The 23,553-nt window shown below is 39.7% G+C and overlaps 1 non-coding gene across 1 annotated transcript; it reads left to right on the plus strand.

Annotated features, from left to right (window-relative positions):
* The first annotated feature begins 22,772 nt into the window (after positions 1–22,772).
* Positions 22,773–22,879, plus strand: LOC127124123 (small nucleolar RNA R71). The gene has a single exon (XR_007803759.1). It is a non-coding gene; the product is annotated as a small nucleolar RNA R71 (small nucleolar RNA).
* Positions 22,880–23,553: the final 674 nt, after the last annotated feature.

Raw genomic sequence — 23,553 nt, forward strand, 5'->3', positions numbered from 1 at the left:
AAAAGCGGATACCAGATACCAATAGATGGATTTACACCAATCTCCTAAAACAAAACGAAACTTGGATACCGGATGCCAATCTGTCTGGGCTTATACCAATATCCAACATATGATCATAGGAAAGCAAAGGCCAACTTGCAGGGACTTACAATTGCATCCTGACATACAACAAATGCAAATGCATCAAGCAAAGAGAAGATGAGTGGCCAATGAGATGGTCTTATACTCACTTCCATATCATAGGAACAATGGCCAATGGATGGTCTCACAATTGTCCTCAATGGGCAAACAACAAAGATATGTCACAGAGACAAATGAAATGATCATGCATTAATGAGTAATTGATGATGATAAATGCACAAAGCATGCAAGCAAACATGTGTATATGAGATGAGCAATCAATCACCTAAAGTCATTCAGCACACATTATAACCAAACAATCAGGCTCACACAAAGGGTTAGGCATTGAAGCCAACTGGAATAGGGTTAATGGTGCTCTTAACCTTGCCATTGAGGGGCTAAGGTGAAGCAGATGAAAAGATATGAGGGGTGTGCCTCATTACTCTTATCCCTGGCCAGGGAGAGCATTTGAATATCAGAAGGTGTGGGAGTTCAGAAAGATGGAACTCTCTCCACAGATTATTGACTCGATAGATCTTGGGTTTTTACTCACTATGCATCAACACATGTGGTGTGAGCAAGGTGAGTGACACACAGAATAGTAGGAGATAGGTTGCATATCTCTTGGATTCTACCAATTGCCTTATTCAAAGGACTTTTCCTGCTTGGGACAAATGTAAACACACACAAGCATTGCCTCTTAAGGAGGACTTCAGACAGTTGCCTGGCCAAGTAACAGGCCAGGTCTTCCAGACTACATGAAGATAAGAAGTTATACCTCAATGCAAATTGCTATTAAGAAAAGCAAAGCAAGTTCTTAAAGAACTAAGCAACTAAAGGTACCAAAGTTGAAGAGCAGTGATGATTCAGATGTTGTTTGGCTATGATGTGTAGAAACAGATGCTCAACAAGTTTCCAGGAGGTGAATGGAAGAAAGACTTTAGCTCAAACTTGCTTGATTGTATTCAAATCGACAACTGCCATAGAAGGAGCTTCAATGGAACAGTATTGGAAATGATGCTACAGTGATGAAATGAGGCTTGCAACTGCTTCCAGGATGGTGATGAATGATGAAACCAAGCTCAAAAACACGAGCTCTTTGAAGATTTTTAGAAAAAGTTCAAAATGAAAAATATGAATGTGTTGAGAGCAAATGAGTTTTGGTCTGCTTTAGAAAAATGTGGCTGCTAGGGTTTCTGCATAAAATGTGATATATATGCTCTGTTTAGTGTTGGTTAATCATGATTAATGAAGTGGTGATTGAAATTAACTTAAATGAAGTGTTTTGGTCTTTTTGCTAAAAATCATTCAAGTTGCATGGAGGTGCATGTACATGCACGAATTGGGCTTTGGGTAAACTCTAAACATGTTTTCTGAACTTTGGCAAGTGGTAAAAATTGTAGGAAATGCTTAATTTTGAAAGTCAACTTTTCACCTCACTTATTTTAATTCAAGTCAACTAGAAAATGCCATTTTGATTGGTGAATTTTTGGTGAATTGTGATGAAAGATTTGGATAGAGCACATCAAATATGACTTGTAGCAAAAAACCCCACCCAATTTGGCCAAATGGTTTGGAAGATATGGCGTTTTGAAGTTCAAAAATTTTTGAGAATGATTTGATCATACCTTGCCAACCATAAATGGGAATTGAGTGTTCTTGGACTTTTTGAAAATGGGAGAACAAGATCTTCAACTTTCATGTTGGGCAAAAATCCATTTGAAGCTTGTATGATGATGTAATGTTGAGGAGAAGAAGTTTCCATTTTTGGCAAATTCCAATTACAGGTCAACTTTCTATTTTTGGAAATTTCTTGTCTGACTTTATTTTCTTCACTGTGGATGCTTTACATGTTATATGAAGCTTATATGGACATGAATGAGACCTCCCAGACCAATTCCCACCATCAAATCACTGACTAAATGGACAGTTGACCAAGGTTGACTTCAGTTGACTTTGCTAGGGTTTTGCTTGACTGAACCATGTTCTGATGAATTCCAAGCCCCTACCACTTGATATCTTGATCCAAAATGATGTCACAACTCATATGAACTATTGATGAATGATCATGGTGCCCAAATTCTGCAAGAATGGCCACCATCTATCTCAATGACTGATTTTGACTAATTTGACCTAATTTGCTTCATCTGCAAGTAACATGGTTAGATGACAATATTTTTGTACTTTTGGTTGATAAACAAATGAAAAGCAATGATATACAAATGCAATACATGCTTGGTGATCAAGAACCACACTCACAAGATACCCACCCACAAGGAGGGAAGCTAAGGTATGCAATGATCCTTGAGGCAATGATATGGTATGATATGGTATGATATGGGCCATGAGGGATCTTAGGGACAAAATTGGGGTCTTACAGTTAATATGCATGGTATGCGATGCGCTTCTTATTCAATTTTAAGGCACCCCCCCCCCCCTTTGAAAGCGAATACCCTGCAAATGAATAAGCATGAGATGTTGGATGCAAATATGCAGATGATGTTATGCAATGCAGTGGCATGTCAATCAGGATCGTGGTATCTGCTTGAACATCTGTCGGGTTGCACTGTCTGAAGAGAAAACCACTGAGGAATATAAAAGATCAAAACTCTGCTCCAGAAAACCGGGTTGGTTGGAGGTTAAGGTTTCCTGAATTTAGCCCGCCCCTCACTGGTTGGTTCTAAGAACAAAAGTTTGTCAGCTTTGGCCCTTCGGTCGAGAATAATACGTTTACCACTAAAGGTTTGGTATTATTACGGGATAAAAGACCTCCACTGACTCCCCTCAACAGGATATCCTAATAGCAAGTTCCCAGTCTCGGGATCCTCGGATTGATCAACGAGAATGTGCCCACCAGAGCTAACATAAACGCGTCTCGGAGGAGAGGCCTCGACTGAGTTCTCGGGAAATCGTCACCAGAGTCGACGATTTCTAAAGGAACATCATGTCGTTATGGAACACCCATAGGACAGAATATATCCAAAAGAAACCTCGTCTGGGTGTGGGTCCTCATGAACGACTTAACGTAGCAACACGCCACGCAAGCCTCATGACTTTCCACTCTAAAACCTGTGTGTACACTAAAGCCTGGGTAATGGGCTTATCTCTCATAGAACATCCAATCCCAACAAACAAACCAACCAACAGAGGATACAGCATATGATATGTACACAAGTGCTGAAAAATAAATACTGTACAGAAGAATAAACACCCGACAAACAAGCAACCTACAAAAGCTAGGAGGGACTCGCTTAGGGAAACCGGGTCCCCAACAGAGTCGCCAGCTGACACAACCTACCTGCGAAAAAAAACAATCGGCGAAAAAGAAAAGACAGAAGAGTCGCCACCGTGCGTTATTTATCCCAAAGGAGGGAAAGGAAACGCTCGAAGTAAACCTGGAAAAAGGAAAGGAAAAGACAAGTTCTCACAACCAAATCTTGGGTTCGGGAGTCGATTATGCGAAGGGAAGGTATTAGCACCCCTACGCATCCGTAGTACTCTACGGGATCCACTCTTGTAGTTCTTATCTAAAGGGTGTGTGTATATCTAATGTACTATTTACTAAAAAAAAGGGTCAAAAGGAAATGACTCGCACGGATGTCGCATCCACTGCATACGTATCCCATCTGAATATGAGAATCAGAGTCTTCGTAGCTCGGCTACGTATGAGTTAGGGGGGAGTGTGTGCTCGCTAAGACGTCGCGTCTTATGCCTACGTATCTCATCTGGAATGAGAATCAGAGCAAGTCGTAGTTCGGCTAACTACGGGTTAAGTTTTGGGATGAACGACGTTACTACGCAATATACCGGATGCTCGACCTTTGGAGACTTACTCTCCTGTAGTAGAAGGAGTAAACATGTTCTTAGGAGAAGAAAAATCAATGAGTTTGTTTGTGTTTTAGGGATGCTCATGCAAAAAGGGTAATGACGATAAGACCTCATAGCTCTTAACCCTGGACAAGGTGAGCTCATGACAAAAAGTGGGGGTTCAGAAAGGTGGAACCCTCTCCACTGACTGACCGGACAAAAGATCTGGGGTTTTTGTTCTGAAGCATCGACACGTAGTGTGATCTTAAAGAATGACGCACTGAATAACGGGGGATTGACTATTGATCCCTTTTATCCGTCAATTGCCTCTTCATGGAGGTCTTTAGGCAAAAAGTAGTAAAATGCGGAAAAAATGTAAAAGGGATCAAGAGATCTACCACACGGATAAAGTTCCGAAGTAACAGCAACTAAAGAAATAAGAAACCCAGAGATCTCTCAAGCTAGCACCACCAAAGAAAGCAAGTCAGCACAGGTGATCGGAATAAATCTCCAAATGGTATCCCACAAATAAAGTGGGATATTAAGCAAACTATCTCTTCAGGGGTCAGGTGAGCTCTCACCAAAAAAACTCAACAAACAGGTTAGAGTAACAGGATGGAATCAGGAGAAAATATGCCATGACAAACACAAAACAGATTAGAGCAAACAGAAAAAAACAATTACTGTCACGCTCGCTACTGCTTCGCCTAGCGAAGGCTTAGCGAAACTTCGCTGCAGGCTCGCCTAGCGAAGGTGCTAGCGAAGGCCTGCAGGTTTTGGATTCTTCAATGATAACAGTTCGATCTCGGTAACCCAAACCCTATGGCATCCATCTCAGAAACAAAGCGATCAAACATTCAAGGTATTGTTTTATACATTCATGCGTATCTAAACCCGTGGGCAACACCTAACGATACCTCATACATTCAGAGAATTCAAATTGAAAGCATAGAGTAATGGGAATAAGGGCAAACCTGATTGGAGAGATCGATTGAAATCGAATGGCACGGCTGGGTTTGCAAAGCAACGTTAGGGTTTGCGTGAGGTGGAGGTGAAAAAGTGTGTGAGTCAGAGTGAACTTTTCAGAGCTGTCTGGAGGCTGCTGCAGATTAGTTCGTAGGTCTCCTTCTCTCCCTCTTTTTCTCCACGGTTTTGTTCCACTGAAACTCTAGTATTTATAACCTGATTTTCGTGGCTTGGTGGGCTCAAATGGGGGCAACTCAAGCGCATGACTTTCTGTTATTTTTCTCAAAATGCGTGGGCTTCGCCTAGCGAAGGATCTGCTCGCTTAGCGAGCATGACAGTTCAGATTCGCTAGGCGAACCATTCTGCTCGCCTAGCGAGCATGACAGCTCATGAACAAACTTTTGCTCCTTCAAGATTAATGTTTTGACTGACGAATAGACCCCTGTTGGAAGTAACCCAAGTTCTTCCCTTGTGTTGACTGATCATCTAAATAGAACCCACAAAGTGTCTTGGATGATGTTCAAGCTTCTTGGAGCTAATCCCGATTGACATGATGAAATGCAATGTATCTACTTCTGATTGATAATGATGAAATGCAATGTGAAATGTTAAATGACCTAACAATGAATGCATGAATGAGGAGGGAAAATTTTGAGGTGTTACAGAAAGCTCAATTTATTTTAAAACTTTAATTTCAAAATGATCACAATAAAATTTAATTCCATTTAGCTGAATAAATAAGAGTATAAACAATTGGATAAAAAGCTCAATTTTATTTAATAGGATGGTAGTTTGTAAATGACAAGACTCCATAGATCTTTACAAAAGTTGAAAAATGGTAATTTACATGGAAAAGGGCTACATTGAATACAATGATCACTAATCCTTCTACCAATTTTGATATCCACTGTGCTCTTGGCTTTGGTTGAAGATGAATTAGAACCAAATATTGTGCTCAAGAAAGTCTTTATGATTGGGGATCAACAACTTGCAGTTACTTGCCATAATCCCTAATTTTTTGCATAAATTGCCCCAAGGTAGGGGTACTCAATTTATCGGGATAATTTTTTCTGTTTTATGTCTCTAACTTTTGCCTAGATCGCCCTTTCAGGTTTTAGATCCACAGAGACGCTCATTTTTGCATAAGCCGCCCTTTCGAGTTTCAACTTAGCGAGCTGTTATTTTCTTTTTTAGGCAAAGTATTTCTTGACTTCATCGGCATTCACAGGATGCATGAACTTTTCACCATCCATAGTTGTAAGATTCAAAGCACCGCCTGAAAAGGCTCTCTTAACAACGTATGGGCCCTCATAATTAGGAGTCCATTTTCCCCTAAAATCTGGTTTGAAAGATAAGATTTTCTTGAGCACAAGGTCACCTTCTCTGAATACACGAGGTCTGACCTTCTTATCAAATGCTTTCTTCATTCTTTGCTGATACAACTGACCATGACACATGGCAGTCAATCTCTTCTCTTTAATCAAATTCAATTGATCAAATCTAGTCTGACACCATTCAGCTTCAGTCAACTTGGCTTCCATCAGCACCCGCAATGAGGGGATCTCAACCTCTACTAGGAGCACAACTTCCATGCCATAAACAAGTGAGAAAGGGGTTTCCCCTGTTGAAGTGTGGATAGATGTACAATACCCATGCAAAGCAAATGGGAGCATCTCATGCCAATCTCTGTATGTCACAACCATCTTCTGGATGATCTTCTTGATGTTCTTGTTTGCAGCTTCAACAACCCCATTCATCTTAGATCTGTAAGGAGAATAATTATGGTTTGCAATCTTGAAGTCTTTACAAAGAGCTTCGACCATATTATTATTCAAGTTCGAACCATTATGAGTAATTATCTTACTTGGCACACCATAACGACATATAATTTGATTCTTGATAAACCTCACAATAACTTGCTTGGTTACATTCGCATACGATGTCGCTTCAACCCACTTTATGAAGTAGTCAATTGCCACCAGAATGAAACGATGTTTGTTCCAAGCTTTGGGATCAATCATGCCAATCATATCAATTCCCCACATGGAGAAGGGTCATGGAGAGGAAATTACATTCAATAGTGTCGGAGGAACATGAATCTTATTTGCATAGATTTGACACTTGTGGCATTTCTTCACAAACTTGCAATAGTCAGATTCCATTGTCATCCAATAGTAACCTGCTCGCAACATCTTCTTTGCCATAGCATGTCCATTGGAATGAGTACCAAAGGAACCTTCATGGACTTCAGTCATCAATAGGTCTGCTTCGTGTCTATCCACGCATCTGAGTAGAACCATATCGAAATTTCTCTTATAAAGCACATCACCATTCATGTAGAAGTTGCCAGCTAATCTCCTCAAAGTCTTCTTATCTTTCAAAGATGCCCCAGGCGGGTAAATCTGACTTTGGAGAAAACATTTGATATCAAAATACCATGGCTTTTCATCCTTGATCTCTTCAACAGCAAACACATGCGCTAACCTATCAAGACGCATCATAGTCAGATTAGGAACTTCATTCCAATACTTCACAATGATCATTAAAGCTAAAATTCCTAGAGCATCTGCCATCCGGTTTTCATCTCGAGGGATATGATGAAACTTAACCTTTGTAAAGAAAGTTGAAATCCTCCTCGCATAATCTCTATATGGTATCAAACCGGGTTGATTCATCTCCCATTCACCTTTGATCTGGTTCACGACCAAAGCTTAATCTCCATAAACATCTAAATACTTGATTCTGAGATTAATGGCCTCTTCAATCCCCATAATGCAAGCTTCATACTCAACCATATTATTTGTACACTTGAAATTCAGTCTAGCGGTAAACGGAAAATGGGTGCCTTGAGGAGTAATAATCACTGCCCCAATGCCATCACCATAGTGATTAACAACTCCATCAAATATGATGCCCCAACGGGAACCAGGTTTGGGCCCTTCTTCAAGCAATGGTTCATCACAATCTTTCATCTTCAAGTACAAGATCTCTTCATCAAGACAATCATATTGCACTGAATGATAATATTCAATAGATTGGTGAGTCAAATGGTCAGCCAAGACACTACCCTTAATCGCTTTTTGAGATCGGTATTCAATATCATACTCTGATAACAACAGTTGCCAACGGGCAATCCTCCCAGTTAAAGTAGGCTTCTCAAAAATATACTTGATTGGATCCATTTTGGATATCAACCAAGTGGTATGATTCAACATATATTGACGTAGACGTTTAGAAGCCCAAGCCAATGTGCAGCAAGTCTTTTCTAGCATAGAATACTGAGTCTCATAGTCAGTGAATTTCTTACTGAGGTAGTAAATATCATATTCTTTCTTACCAGTTTCGTCTTACTAACCAAGAACACAACCCATACTTTCTTCAAGCACATTCAAATATATGATCAAAGGTCTTCCTTCAACAGGCGGGGACAGAATCAGAGGCGTAAGCAGATACTCTTTCATACGGTCAAAAGCTTTCTGGCCGTCTTCGGTCCAATTACGAGGTTGATCCTTCCGAAGAAGCTTGAATATAGGCGCACATTTGGCAGTCATGTGTGAAATGAAACTTGAGATATAATTAAAGCGGCCGAGAAAACCTCTGACTTGCTTCTCAGTTTTGGGCGCATGCATCTCTTGTATTGCTTTGACCTTGGCAGGATCAACTTCAATACCCTTCTCGCTGACAATAAAACCCAACAATTTACCAGAACGAACACCAAAAGTACACTTATTGGGATTCAAGCGGAGTTTGTGCTTCCTCAAACATTGGAACAACTTCAACAAATGCTCAACATGTTCTTCTTCATCACTGGATTTAGCAATCATATCATCAACATAAACTTCGATCTCTTTGTGCATCATATCATGAAAAATAATGGCCATTGCTATCTGTTAAGTTGCACCATCATTCTTTAAACCGAAAGGCATCACTCTATAACAGAATGTTCCCCAGGGTGTAATGAATGTGGTCTTCTCCATATCCTCGGGTGCCATTTTAATCTGATTATAACCGTAAAATCCGTCCATAAACGAAAAGACTTTGAATTTAGTTGTATTGTCTACCAACTTATCAATGTGTGGTAGAGGGAAATCATCTTTTGGACTGGCTTTGTTCAAATCTCTATAATCGACACACATACGGACTTTTCCATCCTTCTTAGGAACAAGCATAATATTGGGCACCCACTGTGGATACTCAACAGTAACAAGGAAATCGACATCAATCTTCTTTTGCACTTCTTCTTTGATTTTTACTGCAATATCAGGATGAGTCATCCTTAGCTTCTGCTTGACAGGCGGGAATTTTGGCTTCAACGGCAATCTATGCTCCACAATCTCAGAATCCAAACCAGGCATGTCTTGATAGGACCAAGCAAACACATCTGAATACTCTCGAAGAAGATCAACCAACCCCTTCTTAACCTCTTGACATAATCGAGACCCAATCTTGACTTCCTTCACATCATCTTCGGAACCCAAGTTGACCAACTCAATCTGCTCTTCAAACGGCTGAATGGCTTTTTCCTCGTGCTCAAGTAGACGAGACAATTCATCAGATACTTCTTCATCACTTTTTTCCTCAGCCTCAAACACAGGGAATTCAAAGTTTGGAGAAGGAGTAGGATCATTGTATTCAATGGGTTTAGAAACCAACCTGTATAATGATTTGATATTTTGATTTTAGAGAAGTGAATTGCGACTAAATATTATGCAGATAGACAATTATTAATTATTTATGTTTTTTTCTTGTGATTACCATTTTTTTCAGAAAAAGAAAAAAAGTAAAAATAAAACATCATAGATGTGGATGAATAGAATTGTATTTTATTAATGATCAATTTGAAAGATGCCAAACAATATTCACTTTTCCCTTAGACATAGGAGAAGGATTTTCAAAAAAAGTAAAGCAATTACTTAGAGCGCTGAACAATAACAGGAACGTCGACAGTGATCCAATTGTTGCAAGCTTTTCCATGCGTCACAAAATTGGTGCAGTCTTCACCTTCATCCCCCTCAATTACTGCAGCTAAGTGTTGTTCATTACCATGAATGAACCCTCTTCTATGGAAACTGGGTTGAACATCTTCAACAGACGACCCTTGCTGAAAACCCAAACCAGCACGATTCTTGTTCTCGGCGACCTCTACCATCCGACCCCACTGATCATAACTACCATTTTTGACAACTTTCTATGTGCCTTTAAAAGGGGACATAGGTGCCACAACTCTCTTATCTTTAGCAATAGATAGAGCTTGGAACAAAGTTCCAATCTCATCCTCAACTTCAACATATGAGAAAGACGATAGGTGGCTTACCAACAAAGTTTTCTCTCCATCCACAATGACAAGCTTACCATTCTTCACAAATTTCAATTTCTGATGCAGAGTTGACGTAACAGCTCCTGCCTCATGTATCCATGACCTTCCTAACAAGCAGCTATAGACCGGGTGGATATCCATTACTTGGAAAGTAATTTGGAAATCACTCGGACCTATCTTCACTGGAAGGTCCACCTCACCAATAACAGTCTTGCGAGAACCATCAAAAGCTTTGACGATCACGCCACTGTACCTCATCAGAGCTCTTTGATACAACAATCTTGATAGAGTTGACTTTGGGAGCATATTCAACGAAGAACCAGTATCAACCAACACATTGGACAGCGCATCCTCCTTGCAGTTCATCGATATATGCAATGCCAAATTGTGATTTCTGCCTTCCTCAGGAAGTTCTTCGTCAAAAAAGCTCAAATTGTTACAGGAAGTGATATTAGCCATAATATGGTCAAACTGATCTACTGTTACATCATGTTCCACATAAGCTTGCTTCAATACCTTTTGCAATGCTTCTCTGTGCGCTTAAAAATTCATAAGCAGAGACAACACTGAAATTTTGGAGGGAGTATGGAGCAGCTGCTCCACCACATTGAATTCACTCTTCTTAATCAAACGAAGTACCTCATCGTCATCATTAGGCTTTAAACTGCTAGATTCACCAGATTGACACTTTGGAGCACTAACCGGATCTACTATAGGCACTTCCACCTTCTTACTGACATCCTCTACATCCTCCGGGTAAACAGGACCAAAAACACGACCACTACGGGTCACCTTCGCTATATCGGCAATATTCATAACAAAATTAGTCGTAGGAAATGGAACCTCTTGACCATTCTCTACCATTGTTGCATTATACTGATATGGAACAACTCTATCGGATGCATACGGGACTGGGCCCGCTAACCGTATCACTAACGACGATACCGACCTGTTGACGATGTTACTGATGCTGCTATCAAACTGAATTACCACCCGCTCAGGGGTCTTGAACACTGGCACTATTACATTGACATTATCTATATCCCTAGATTGTTGAATCTGGATCACATTCTCATCCATCAACCTCTGGATATCTCTCTTGAAAATCGAACGCCCACGGGGGTTCATACTGCAAAGTGCACAACCATCATGGTCGTGCTCACAATCACTGATGGTACACATGATCCTATGCATCTCCACCAAGGACCTACGAATACGTCGTACTTCAAAGACTCGGAAACTTCCTGGACAGCCGTCTACCATATAATTAGAGGAATTACCATGAGCAGGCAATGGGTTACCATCCCACTCTTCACTAGCTTTTGGACCTCATATTTCAACGGGTAGCAGTCCTCAATATCATGGCCAGGAGCCCATTGGTGAAAGGCACAACGGAGTTCAGGCTTATATCATCATGGAAGTGGTTCTGGAATTTGTGGCAGATTTCTCGGTTGAAGAAGGTTCTTGAAAACCAAAGATGGGTACAATTCAGCATAGGACATAGGAATGGGGTCGAAAGAGACCTTCTTCCTGATCGCGACTTTATGAGTCGAATTGGGGTACCAACTGCAAGTGCACAGTTCTATCGCGTAGTTTTAAAAGATATCGATCCCACAGGGACTTATGAATCGATATACCGTTTTCGAAGGTTACTTCGTAAAGCTAAGGCGGATGATATTTTGATTGTTTCGGGGGAAAAGTTAAAACTAGAACTAGATCTAAATTAAATATCAGTTAAGCGGATATCCGTATGTAGTTCGTCGTAATTAGGGAATCAAATCTTCGTTGGTTTCTTGGTTTTAGAATAAATCTTTTCAGTAGATACTATTGATTAAAAATCTTTTCTCAAACTCTCGCTCTGTTGAATAGACTATGACTTTATATTAATGTAGCTGTCACTTATTAGTTAAGTCCAAAATCACTTTTTGAAAACAATAGAATCCATAGAAACTCTTTTTAAGAAAATACTAATCGTCTCAAGCTCTCGCTCTGTTGACTTAGATTATATAATTAAATTCAAATGCTTAACTCTCGTCCTCACATTTAACTTTTAAAAATACTTTTTGAAAAAGATTAGAATTTAATTAACTCTAAAAATTGCTTTCGCCCTTATCTAGAATTAATGTCCAATTTACACTGTCCAGTTAAAAACTCAAACTCTCGTTCTATTGATTTTAACTTCTTTAGTCTTTTACTTTCGTATAAAAACCTTGGTATTAAGCTTGTAAATTGAGACCATAAAAAGAGTGATTTTATTTTTAAACGTAATTAAACCAACTTAGTTTTGATTCCTTCACTCCACTTACTTTACATACCGATACCTAAATAAATTAGCCAGACATGCTAAACAGATCTAAACAATCATCATGCTTAAATAAATCCATCTCAGGCAAACAGTATAAATAAACAATAATGCAGGGCATATATAAATTCAAACAATAATTAAAAGAACCTGAATAATTAATGGCAATCTTGAACACTCCACCACAGGCCGATTGGATTTATTCTTGAATTCTTCAATCGGACAGGAAAATAAAAGTGAAGGAATAAAAAAAACCTAGGGTCTAACGTAAGGTTAGATCCGGTAAAAGATACACAATAGTTTCTGTTGTAGAAACTATTGTGTGAAAAATTAATTAAGTGCTGAAAGAATGACTGAAAAAGAAAATAGAAATTGCAAAGAAAAATAAAAACTATAAAAAAATAATGCTGTAAAGTATGCTTGCACGGCTGGAATAGAAAAAAAAGCACGAAGAAGAGAGAATGCCGAGAGAGAGCTGCAGGGTTTACCAAAAGCCACTATTTATATTACTCACTTTTTGTAACGGTTTCCAAAAGCTTTACGTGTAAAAATCCTCACGTTCCAATAGTCAAGCGTAACAATAGGCTTCAACGTGCCTCTGTTGCGCTTCTGAAGCCAAAAATATAGGAGAATGGTGTGACGTCCGTCACACCATGTGTTACACTCGTAACACAAGTAGGCAGGGCGTGACGCTCGTCACACCTTGTGTGGCGCTCGTCACAGGCGCAGCGCCTGTGCTTTTGGGCTGGGCTTTGGCTTGGTGGAATTTGCTTCTTTTCATTTCTTTTTGCACCTCCTTTTCTTCCTTTTTCACTTGTGCTTCAAATAAACTACCTGAGATAAATAGAAAGCAAAATACCAAGTAGTATCGAATAAAATGAAATAAATTGAAGTGAATAATAATATAATTTATTTAAATCGAGTCCTAGAATGTGATATTATTTCATGTTATCAAACTCCCCCATACTTAGACCTTTGCTTGTCCTCAAGCAAAATACAGTATAGAAATCGTTTAAAAATTTAGCCAGGTGAAATTTCGAAACACACATCAATTCGTACTAGGTTGCAAGTAGATTTTGTTTAGAAGCAACTTGAGTCTAATCTCGACATCAAGAACTACCGTTACCGCATCTGATAACTTTACCTCATGCAAATCAGTTTGAGTCATGCTATTATAACCAGCCTAGTTCTTTTACTCTTATTTCACCCTTTTTCATTCTAGCGAAATCACATTAAGCCCTTTATCGTTTTGCGCACATAGCGGAGTGACCGGTTAGTGATTCTGATCCCTTTTTTAGCTTGAAGCTCTGGTGCATAAGTCGGATAACTTCGTTTTTTCGGTTCATTGCAAATTGCGGGGGATCGGACCGTAGCCCGCCCTACCAAGTTCAGCACCAGATACCTGCTGAACCTACTCATAATGGATCTTTCGTATTATGCTTTCATATGATATGCAACCTTTAGATTAAATGATCTGGTAAGGATCACCTAACTTAGTTAGTGCATTTCCTGATATATATATATTTTTTTTTTTTTTTGGGAATCATTCACTTATATTCATCGGCCCTCCACGTAGTTTGCTATTAAGATGGTGCTGACTTCTTGTATAAACTACTCGGGGTTACTATAAAGTTAAAAGTCCAGGGACTTGTATAACAGGTACCTTTCTGATCTAACATGTTGAGGTTTGTTTAGAGCGTTGGTATCGTAATAATTTTGTCTTGATTTCACTCAAGTTTGATAAAATAAGCAACCTTTATATTTACTGAGTGTGTTGAATTTTTGTTATGGCTCATGAAAATTTGAGGGAATAGATAATGGAAATTTTCTCACACTAGGGACTTAACTTAAGATAAGAATTTTTTTTTATATATAATGGAAATAACAATGAAAAGAAAGATACATACTTGAAAAAGGGAAGATAGAAAGAACACGGTTTTCCCCCCCACACTTAAATGAAACATTGTCCCCAATGTTTCAAGGAAAACAAAAGAAATACAAAAAAGAAAAGAAACTAGAGTCAATGTTGCCTTCCGCCGCGTGTTCTTGGACCTGGTGATCTTTGACGTACTTCCAAATCATCAAACCTGCTGAGCAACTGAGCGAACCGCTGATCGGTTATTGCATTCCTCGCTTTCTGTTGTTGTTGCATCTGGCGCATAATCTGCATCACTTCGAGATTCTGCGCTTGCATACCATCGATAGCATCCATGATGTCGTCGTTGGTTGCTGGCCTTCTTCGTCGACGACGTCGTGAGGATGGACCAGCTGCATTATCGGAAGGGTTGAGCAGGACTGATTGTTGTGCAGGAACCTGATCACCCTGCTCCATTTCGGCAAACTCGTCTGAAGGCGGGTTTGCTTGTGTAGGCTCGGTGGCTTTGGGAGCATTCAGATCATAGATGTGGCGGTTGGGATTGGTGACATCTGTTAGGGCAATGTTGGGTAGAACAACACTTGGGACTTCCTGGTTGTTTACCATAAGGTAATACCCTCCGCCTACCCTGTTTTTGATTAGGCGGCTGGACCGACAGTAACTTATATCCATCAATAGGGGTGGGAGAGATTGTAAATTATGAAGTCGATCCCCAAGATTTAAGCCAAGTGCTATGGTGGTGATTAATCCACCAATTACAAAAGGTTGACGGCCTCTAGCACATAGGGTGCGGATATGATGAAATAGAAAGGAGGCAGCGTTTACCTGTGTATCTGCTGCAAAGACGCAGTGGAGGAAAAATAATTCCTTGGCGTTGACTTTGTTGTTGTTCGGTCGCCAAAAAATAGTGTTTTGCAGGATGCGGATGAAGTACCGGATGGTTGGGTTATGTATATGTGAAGTAAGTAATACATCCCAGTTGTTGGTTTCCACACCGGATATTTTTCTAAAGAGGTCGAAGGTGTTTATATGCCACTGGGAGTTCGGAGGTATCCTAGGGTGGACTTGACCTTCTACAGGGAATTGTAGCATGGTGCTCAATTGGTTTTGGGATAGGGAGTACTCGGTGTTGAACATGCGGAAGGTTGCGGTACCAGTTAAGTATTCGTCTTCACCGGTAGGTGTGCTGTACGAATAAGAACTTAGAAATTCTAAGGTGAGAGCGGGGTAGGTAGGTTGATTATGAGTGCAAAGAAAGGTTAAATCATCCAGGAGGAGCATCCATTCTATACCTTGAAGTAATCCTAATTCTTGTAAACAATGTAAATCAGGATACCTGGTGGATTGGACGCCTCGCTGTTGGAAACGCTCAAACTGCTCCCTTTGATAATTTTCATCTTCGGATCGGAAGATGATATTTCCGAAATCTTGGTTTCCCGCCATACCGATAAGTGGTTTGAAAGAGGTAATAAGGAGAGAAGGGAAATGATATTGATTTTATAGAATGGTTTGTGGTGTATGGAGAAAGGTATGGTGGGTATTTATAGGAAAAATTTTGGGAGTTGGAAAGTGAGTGGTTGAAAAGTAAATAAATGTGGGTAAATGTGAATAAATGGGGAAGGTAAAAAGGTGGGATGGTGTAACGGTCGTGTCCCAACGGTTAGTAACTTTCACATAGCCAGACGGTGTCACGCTCGTGATAGGGATGTTACGGGCGTCACAGGCACTTGGTGTGACTACCGTAATGGATCGTGTGACGCTCGTCACACAGTCCTTCTTGTAACGTACTTTGTTTTTTATCATTATATATCATTGTTATTATTTTGTTATGCATATGTTTTATTTTATTTTGCTATTGTGATACTTTTAAATTGCCTTGCATGCTATTTCATAATATATGTATATCTTTAATAAGTCATGTAGGTGGCAACAGTAGAGAGCATTATTGATAGATATTTGCATAAGTCATAATAAAGTAAAATAAATCAATAGCTTCATAAAAAAAATCATAATGTAACATTGGAAGATAAAAGCAAATATGCGAAAGAAAAAACAAATACTAAAACAATTTGAAACGAAATTAATGAATAACCTAAACTAAAACTAAGTAACTAAGAAAAACAACTTCTATCCATCTGCATGATCTCTGGCTGGAGGAGCAAAGGAGTTAACACGGTTTAGCAACTCGTGGAACTGATTTGTCATACTGTTCATATATCCCAAAGATTCTTGTCCCATGTTAGCTAAGTCTTCTCTGAGGGCGTCCTGTTCTGACATCAAAGCCTGAATGGTGGTGTTATAATTAGCTCCGGGCACATGATGTCTAAGATCGGGTATTGTCGATTCTTCGGTCGGGACAGGTTGAGGAGGAGGATCAATATCATAATAGCCAGATGGTGTCTGAGGGTCAGATTCAGCATAAGGGATCTGGTCGTCACAAATCTCATAGTCCTGGATGGATTCAGTAGATCTAGCAGGAGAGCGTGTTGCGTTCAGATTGTAGAGCCAGTTATTGCGGTTGTGAACACTAGTCCTTGGACTAGGCAAGGTGAATAGGCAAAGAACTTGGTTATTAATTATAAGCTCAAACTCTTTAGGCCCTAGGTTTGCTATAAACATAGTGTTGAAGAGGAAGGGTATACTCATAATCGCAATGCCACAGAAAGGGCTTAAGTCAAGCATAGGATGATGTAATCCGATAGCATTACCAATCATGGTTATCAATCCGCCTATTTGAATTGGTGCTCGTTCATCTTGGATAAGGTGGTCAAAATTTGCCAACATAAAAGTGGCACCGTTTACTGGACGGTTCTGGGAAGCACAAAATATGATGAAGAGTTCATCACGTGAAACTGAGGTACTGTTTGACTTCTTCCCAAATAAGGTGTGGGTCAGGATCTTATGGAAATAACGAAAGGCCGGATTATGTATGTTTCCAGAAAGAAACTCATGTTCCTCGGGATCGTCATTTCCGGTCAAGCTTCCCCAAAAGTGTTCAAGTTCTCTATATTCAAAAAGTTCTTCTTGGCTCACTGTGAATGTATCAAAGGAGGTAGGAAAACCTAAAAGGTTGGTAAAGTCTTGGATGTTAAATTGATACTCCATGTTGAACATTCTGAACTGAATGAAACCTCTTCTTATTCCTTTTCCATGGCTGGGTAGATAGATCAGAGAACTAAGAAATTCTAGAGTCAGTCTCCGGTAAGTGACGAATTGTCTACGGATAGGAGTGGTTTCCCACCCTATTTGACTTAGCAAATACAATACACTCTCTCTTAGTCCAAGGGCAGTCATTTCCCAATCATCAGCGTACAAACTAGGTAGCATCTCTCTTTCTGCTAGTTCCTCAAACCTTTGTTTCTGAGCTTTCCCTCTGAATTTGATACCCATACGATCAATTTGTCCCATCAGGTTAGTGTTAGCTAGAGAAAGGAAAAACAAGAGTTTTAGTCAGGATTTGGCCAAATGCCGAAAGAATAGAAGAAGAAAAATTAAAATAGATTAAGAATGAATACTAAATAAAATTTTAAAAGAATAATTAAGTAAGAAATGAAAATATAAATATTTGTGGGTTGTCTCCCACTAAGCGCTTTGTTTAATGTCGCAAGCTCGACAAAAACTATTAAATATAATCTATAAAATCTGGGGGCACTACGTCTAAATGTAGGACTTGTGAATCTTCAATGTTCTCTGTATGATGATAATGTTTTAGACGCTGCCCGTTTACGATAAACTGTTCAATGGATTTTCCTTTGATTTCCACCGCTCCACTGGGGAAAACATTGGTAATTTGAAATAGACCCGACCATCTAGATCGTAGTTTTCTCGGGAATAACTTTAGCCTAGAGTTGAATAACAGGACTGTATCGCCTTGTTTGAAGATTTTCCTTGATATGCGCTTGTCATGCCATTGTTTTGTTCTTTCTTTGTAGATTCTGGCATTCTCGTAAGCGTCTCGTCTGAGTTCCTCTAATTCGTTTATATCAAGGATTCGCTTTTCACCGGCGGCCTTATAGTTTAAATTTAGATTTTTAATAGCCCAGTAGGCCTTATGTTCCAATTCTACCGGGAGGTGGCAGGATTTTCCATAAATAAGCTTAAATGGGGTTGTCCCTATGGGAGTTTTGTAAGCAGTTCGATACGCCCATAAAGCTTCTGGTAATTTCAATGACCAGTCTTTCCTTGAGGTGGTGACTGTTTTTTCCAATATTTGTTTGATTTCTCTGTTAGACACTTCCACTTGCCCACTGGTTTGGGGGTGGTAAGGTGTCGCTACTCTATGCCTTACGCCATACTTGAACAATAGTTTTTCGAGTACCTTGGATATGAAATGCGATCCACCATCACTGACTACTATTCTCGGGACACCAAATCTTGGAAATATTATATTCTTAAAGAGTCTAGTTACTACTCGTGTGTCGTTTGTTGGAGAAGTTATAGCTTCAATCCATTTTGATACGTAGTCAACCGCTACGAGTATGTACTTGTTACCGAAAGAAGACGGAAAAGGTCCCATGAAGTCTATTCCCCACACGTCGAAAATCTCTACTTCCAAAATGCCTTTCTGTGGCATCTCGTCACGTCTAGATATGTTTCCTGTGCGTTGACATCTATCACATTTCTTGATAGCCGCATGCACATCCTTCCATATATTTGGCCAATAAAAACCGGCTTGTAGGATTTTGGAGTAGGTTTTGGATGTACTTGCATGTCCACCATAAGGAGCGGAGTGACAGTGTTGGATTATGTTTTTTTTTACCTCTTCTTCGGGTATACACCGACGGAAAATACCGTCGGGGCCTCTTTTGAAAAGTAAAGGGTCATCCCAGTAATAGTGTTTTATGTCATAGAAGAATCGTTTCTTTTGCTGGTAGGATAAAGTAGGTGGAACTATTCCGGCAGCTAAATAATTGACGAGATCAACGTACCATGGTGTAACACATATAGCTAAGGTGGTTTCTACCTGTTTATCAGCTTTATTTTCTTCCAAACTAGCTATAAGTTTATCGTACGAGAAATCATCGTTGATCGATGTTGTTTCCGGTTCCAGGTTTTCAAGTCTAGAGAGGTGATCTTCTACTATGTTTTCAGTTCCTTTTTTATCTTTGATTTCCAAATCGAACTCTTGTAGCAACAGGATCCACCTTAGGAGTCTAGGTTTAGCATCCTTTTTTGTTAAGAGGTACTTGATAGCAGTGTGGTCAGTGTAAATGATTATTTTGGCTCCGACCATGTAAGAACGAAATTTATCTAATGCAAACACTACTGCTAATAATTCTTTCTCGGTTGTGGCGTAATTCATTTGTGCTTCATCTAGAGTTCTACTTGCGTAATATATGACGTGAAGCTTTTTATCCTTTCGTTGTCCTAAAACAGCGCCCACGGCGTAATCACTAGCACCACACATTATTTCGAATGGTTCGTTCCAATCTGGTGTTTGCATTATGGGCGCGGAGATCAATGCTTGTTTAAGCGTTTGGAATGCTTCTAAACATTTGTTGTCGAAAATGAATTCAGCATCTTTCATCAATAGTCCGGTCAAAGGTTTAGTTATTTTAGAGAGGTCTTTAATGAATCGTCGGTAAAAACCGGCATGTCCTAAGAAGCTTCGTACTTCTCTCATAGTTTTCGGAGGTTGAAGGTTTTCGATTACCTCTATTTTGGCTTTGTCTACTTCAATTCCTCTATTTGAGATGATATGTCCTAGAACAATTCCTTCTTGTACCATAAAGTGACATTTTTCCCAATTAAGTACTAGGTTTACTTTTACACATCGTTCCAGAACTTTTTCTAGGTTTTCAAGACATTCTTCAAAGCTTTGCCCGCATACGGAAAAGTCATCCATAAATACTTCCATGATATTTTCGAGAAAATCGGCGAATATTGCCATCATGCACCTTTGGAAGGTTGCGGGAGCATTGCATAAGCCAAACGGGATTCGTCTATAAGCGAAAGTGCCAAAAGGACACGTGAATGTTGTCTTTTCTTGGTCATCAAGATGAATTGGTATTTGAAAGAAACCTGAGTAACCGTCTAGATAGCAGAAATGAGAATGTTTTGCTAATCATTCTAACATCTGGTCAATGAATGTTAAAGGGAAATGATCCTTTCGGGTTGCTTTGTTTAGTTTCCTATAATCAATGCACATTCTCCATCCCGATTCGATTCGTTTGGTTATAGTTTCCCCTTTTTCATTTTCAATAACTGTTATACCTCCTTTCTTCGGTACTACGTGTACAGGACTAACCCATTTGCTATCAGATATAGGATATATGATACCTGCCTCTAATAACTTGGTTACTTCCTTCTTCACTACCTCACTCAGGATAGGGTTCAGTCTCCTCTGATGTTCCCTAGAGGTTTTACAGTCTTCTTCTAGCATGATGGGGTGCATACAAATAGAAGGACTTATTCCTTTAAGGTCGGTGATGTTGTATCCTAGTGCGGTTGGATATTTTCTTAAGATATGCAAGAGTTTTTCGGTTTCGAGTTTTCCTACGTCTGCATTAACTATCACTGGTCGTTCAAGTTCTAAGTCTAGGAATTCATATCTCAGATTTTTGGGAAGTGTTTTCAGGTCTAGGGTTGGTTTCTTAAGGCATTGCGTAGGATCCGGTGTTATTGCTAAACATTGGTTGAGTTTGTCTTCTACAAGATAGTCAGACGATTTGTCCTTTTCTAACTCTGTTTCTTTTATGCATTCATCGATGATATCCATGAAGTAACATGTGTCATCTATTGCAGGTGCTTTCAAAAATTGGGAAAGAATGAACTCAATTTTCTCTTCTCCTACTTCGAAAGTGAGTCGTCCTCGTTTTACGTCTATGATCGCACCGGCAGTTGCTAAGAATGGTCTTCCCAATATAATGGGTGTAACTTCATCTTCTCTAATGTCCATAATTATAAAATCGGTTGGGATATAGAATTGACCTATGCGCACGGGAAGGTTTTCAAGAATTCCTACGGGATATCTAACAGAACGATCTGCTAATTGCACAAACATTTTAGTTGGTCTTAATTCCCCCATTTCAAGTTTCTTGCATATGGATAAGGGCATAACACTAATACCGGCTCCTAAATCGCATAAGGCTTTATCTATGACAAATTTTCCTATGTGACAGGGCATAGAGAAACTACCTGGATCTTTAAGTTTAGGAGGCATATTCTGGATTATAGCGCTACATTCAACAGTGAGTGTAACAGTTTCACTATCTTCAAGTTTCCTTTTATTAGAAAGAATTTCTTTTAAGAACTTAGCATATGAGGGCATCTGCGTAATAGCTTCTGTAAATGGAATTGTGACTTTTAACAGTTTCAGTAGGTCAACAAATTTTTTAAATTGGCCTGCATCTTTGGTTTTAATAAGCCTTTGAGGGTAAGGGATAGGTGGTTTATAAGGTGGTGGAGGTACATAAGGTTCTTTCTTTTCTACGGTTTCCTTATTACTCTCTTCCTTTTCCTTTGGTGTACTTTCTTCCTCAATTGACTTCTTAAAGTTTTGGTTTTCATTTCTTGGATCTACTGGTCCTTCCACTTCCGTTCCACTTCTTAGTATGATTGCATGAGCGTGGCTTTTCGGGTTAGGTTGGGGCTGTCCAGGAAATGCACCAGTTGGGGCAGCAGTAGGCGCTTGTTGTTGAGCTACTTGTGATATTTGTGTTTCCAGCATTTTGTTATGGGTAGCCAAGGCATCTACTTTACTTGCTAGTTGTTTGATTTGTTCACTAGTGTGTATATTTTGGTTTAAGAAATCTTTATTGGTTTGCTGTTGAGAAGCTATGAAGTTCTCCATCATTATTTCCAAGTTGGATTTCCTAGGAACATTATTGTTAGGTGTAGATGGGATCGGCTTTTGATATCCAGGAGGTATAGTTGGGGCTTGATTTGGAGCATGTCCAGGCGCGTATAAGGCATTATTACTCTTATATGAAAAATTAGGATGATTCTTCCAGTTGGAGTTATAGGTATGCGAGTAGGGATTTCCTTGAGCATAGTTTACTTGCTCTGCTTGGATTCCTGTTAGGAGCTGACAATCTGCAGGAGTGTGACCTTGGATTCCACAGACTTCGCAATTCTGAGTTGCGGCAACCACGGTGGTTGGAGGTGATACATTCAAACTTTCAATTTTCTGGACCAGAGCATCCACTTTTGCATTAACATGATCAAGGCTACTTATCTCGTACATGCCACTTTTCGTTTGAGGTTTCTCTACCATTGCTCGGTCGCTTCCCCACTGATAATGATTTTGGGCCATGCTTTCGATAAGTTGATAAGCATCGGCATAAGGTTTATCCATAAATGCACCGCCTGCTGCGGCGTCTATTGTTAACCTTGTGTTGTACAAGAGACCATTATAGAAGGTATGAATTACTAACCAGTCCTCTAAACCATGGTGTGGACAAAGTCTCATCATGTCTTTGTATCTTTCCCATGCTTCGAAAAGAGACTCGTTATATTTCTGTTTAAATCCATTTATCTGGGCTCTCAACATAGCTGTTTTGCTTGGAAGAAAATATTGGGCAAGGAAGACTTTCTTCAACTCGTTCCATGTGGTAACCGAGTTGGAAGGGAGAGACTGAAGCCATCTTCTAGCTTTATCTCTTAACGAGAAAGGAAAAAGGCGAAGTCGAATTGCCTCTGAAGTGACACCATTAGCTTTAACAGTATCAGCGTATTAGACAAATACGGATAAATGAAGGTTTGGATCCTCGGTAGGATTTCCAGAGAATTGATTTTGTTGTACTGCCTGCAACAGAGAAGGTTTAAGTTCGAAGTTGTTTGCTTCGATTGCGGGTGGAGGAATACTCGAATGCGGCTCATCTTGCGATGGAGCGGCGTAATCTCGGAGAGCACGAGCTGGTTCTGCCATCTCGGGTATTGGTGAAGGAAAAAGATTTTTGAGATCAGGAATTTCGATAGGAGGGAGATTGTTTGCAGCACGATATTCCCAAATTCGTCGTAAGACTCGGAGATATAGTTTGATGTCATTGATTCGTAAGTAAAACGGCTCGCCTTGTGAGCGAGTGCGTGGCATACAAATCAACGAAAGAAAGAAAAAAATAAAAATTGCCTTAGTCTCTACAGCGTAACAGAAGAGTTACGATATCGACTAAATAAAAGTCCCCGGCAACGGCACCAAAAACTTGATCGCGACTTTATGAGTCG

This window comes from Lathyrus oleraceus, chromosome 2 (assembly GCF_024323335.1).
Source record: "Lathyrus oleraceus cultivar Zhongwan6 chromosome 2, CAAS_Psat_ZW6_1.0, whole genome shotgun sequence".
Classification (NCBI taxonomy): domain Eukaryota; kingdom Viridiplantae; phylum Streptophyta; class Magnoliopsida; order Fabales; family Fabaceae; genus Lathyrus; species Lathyrus oleraceus.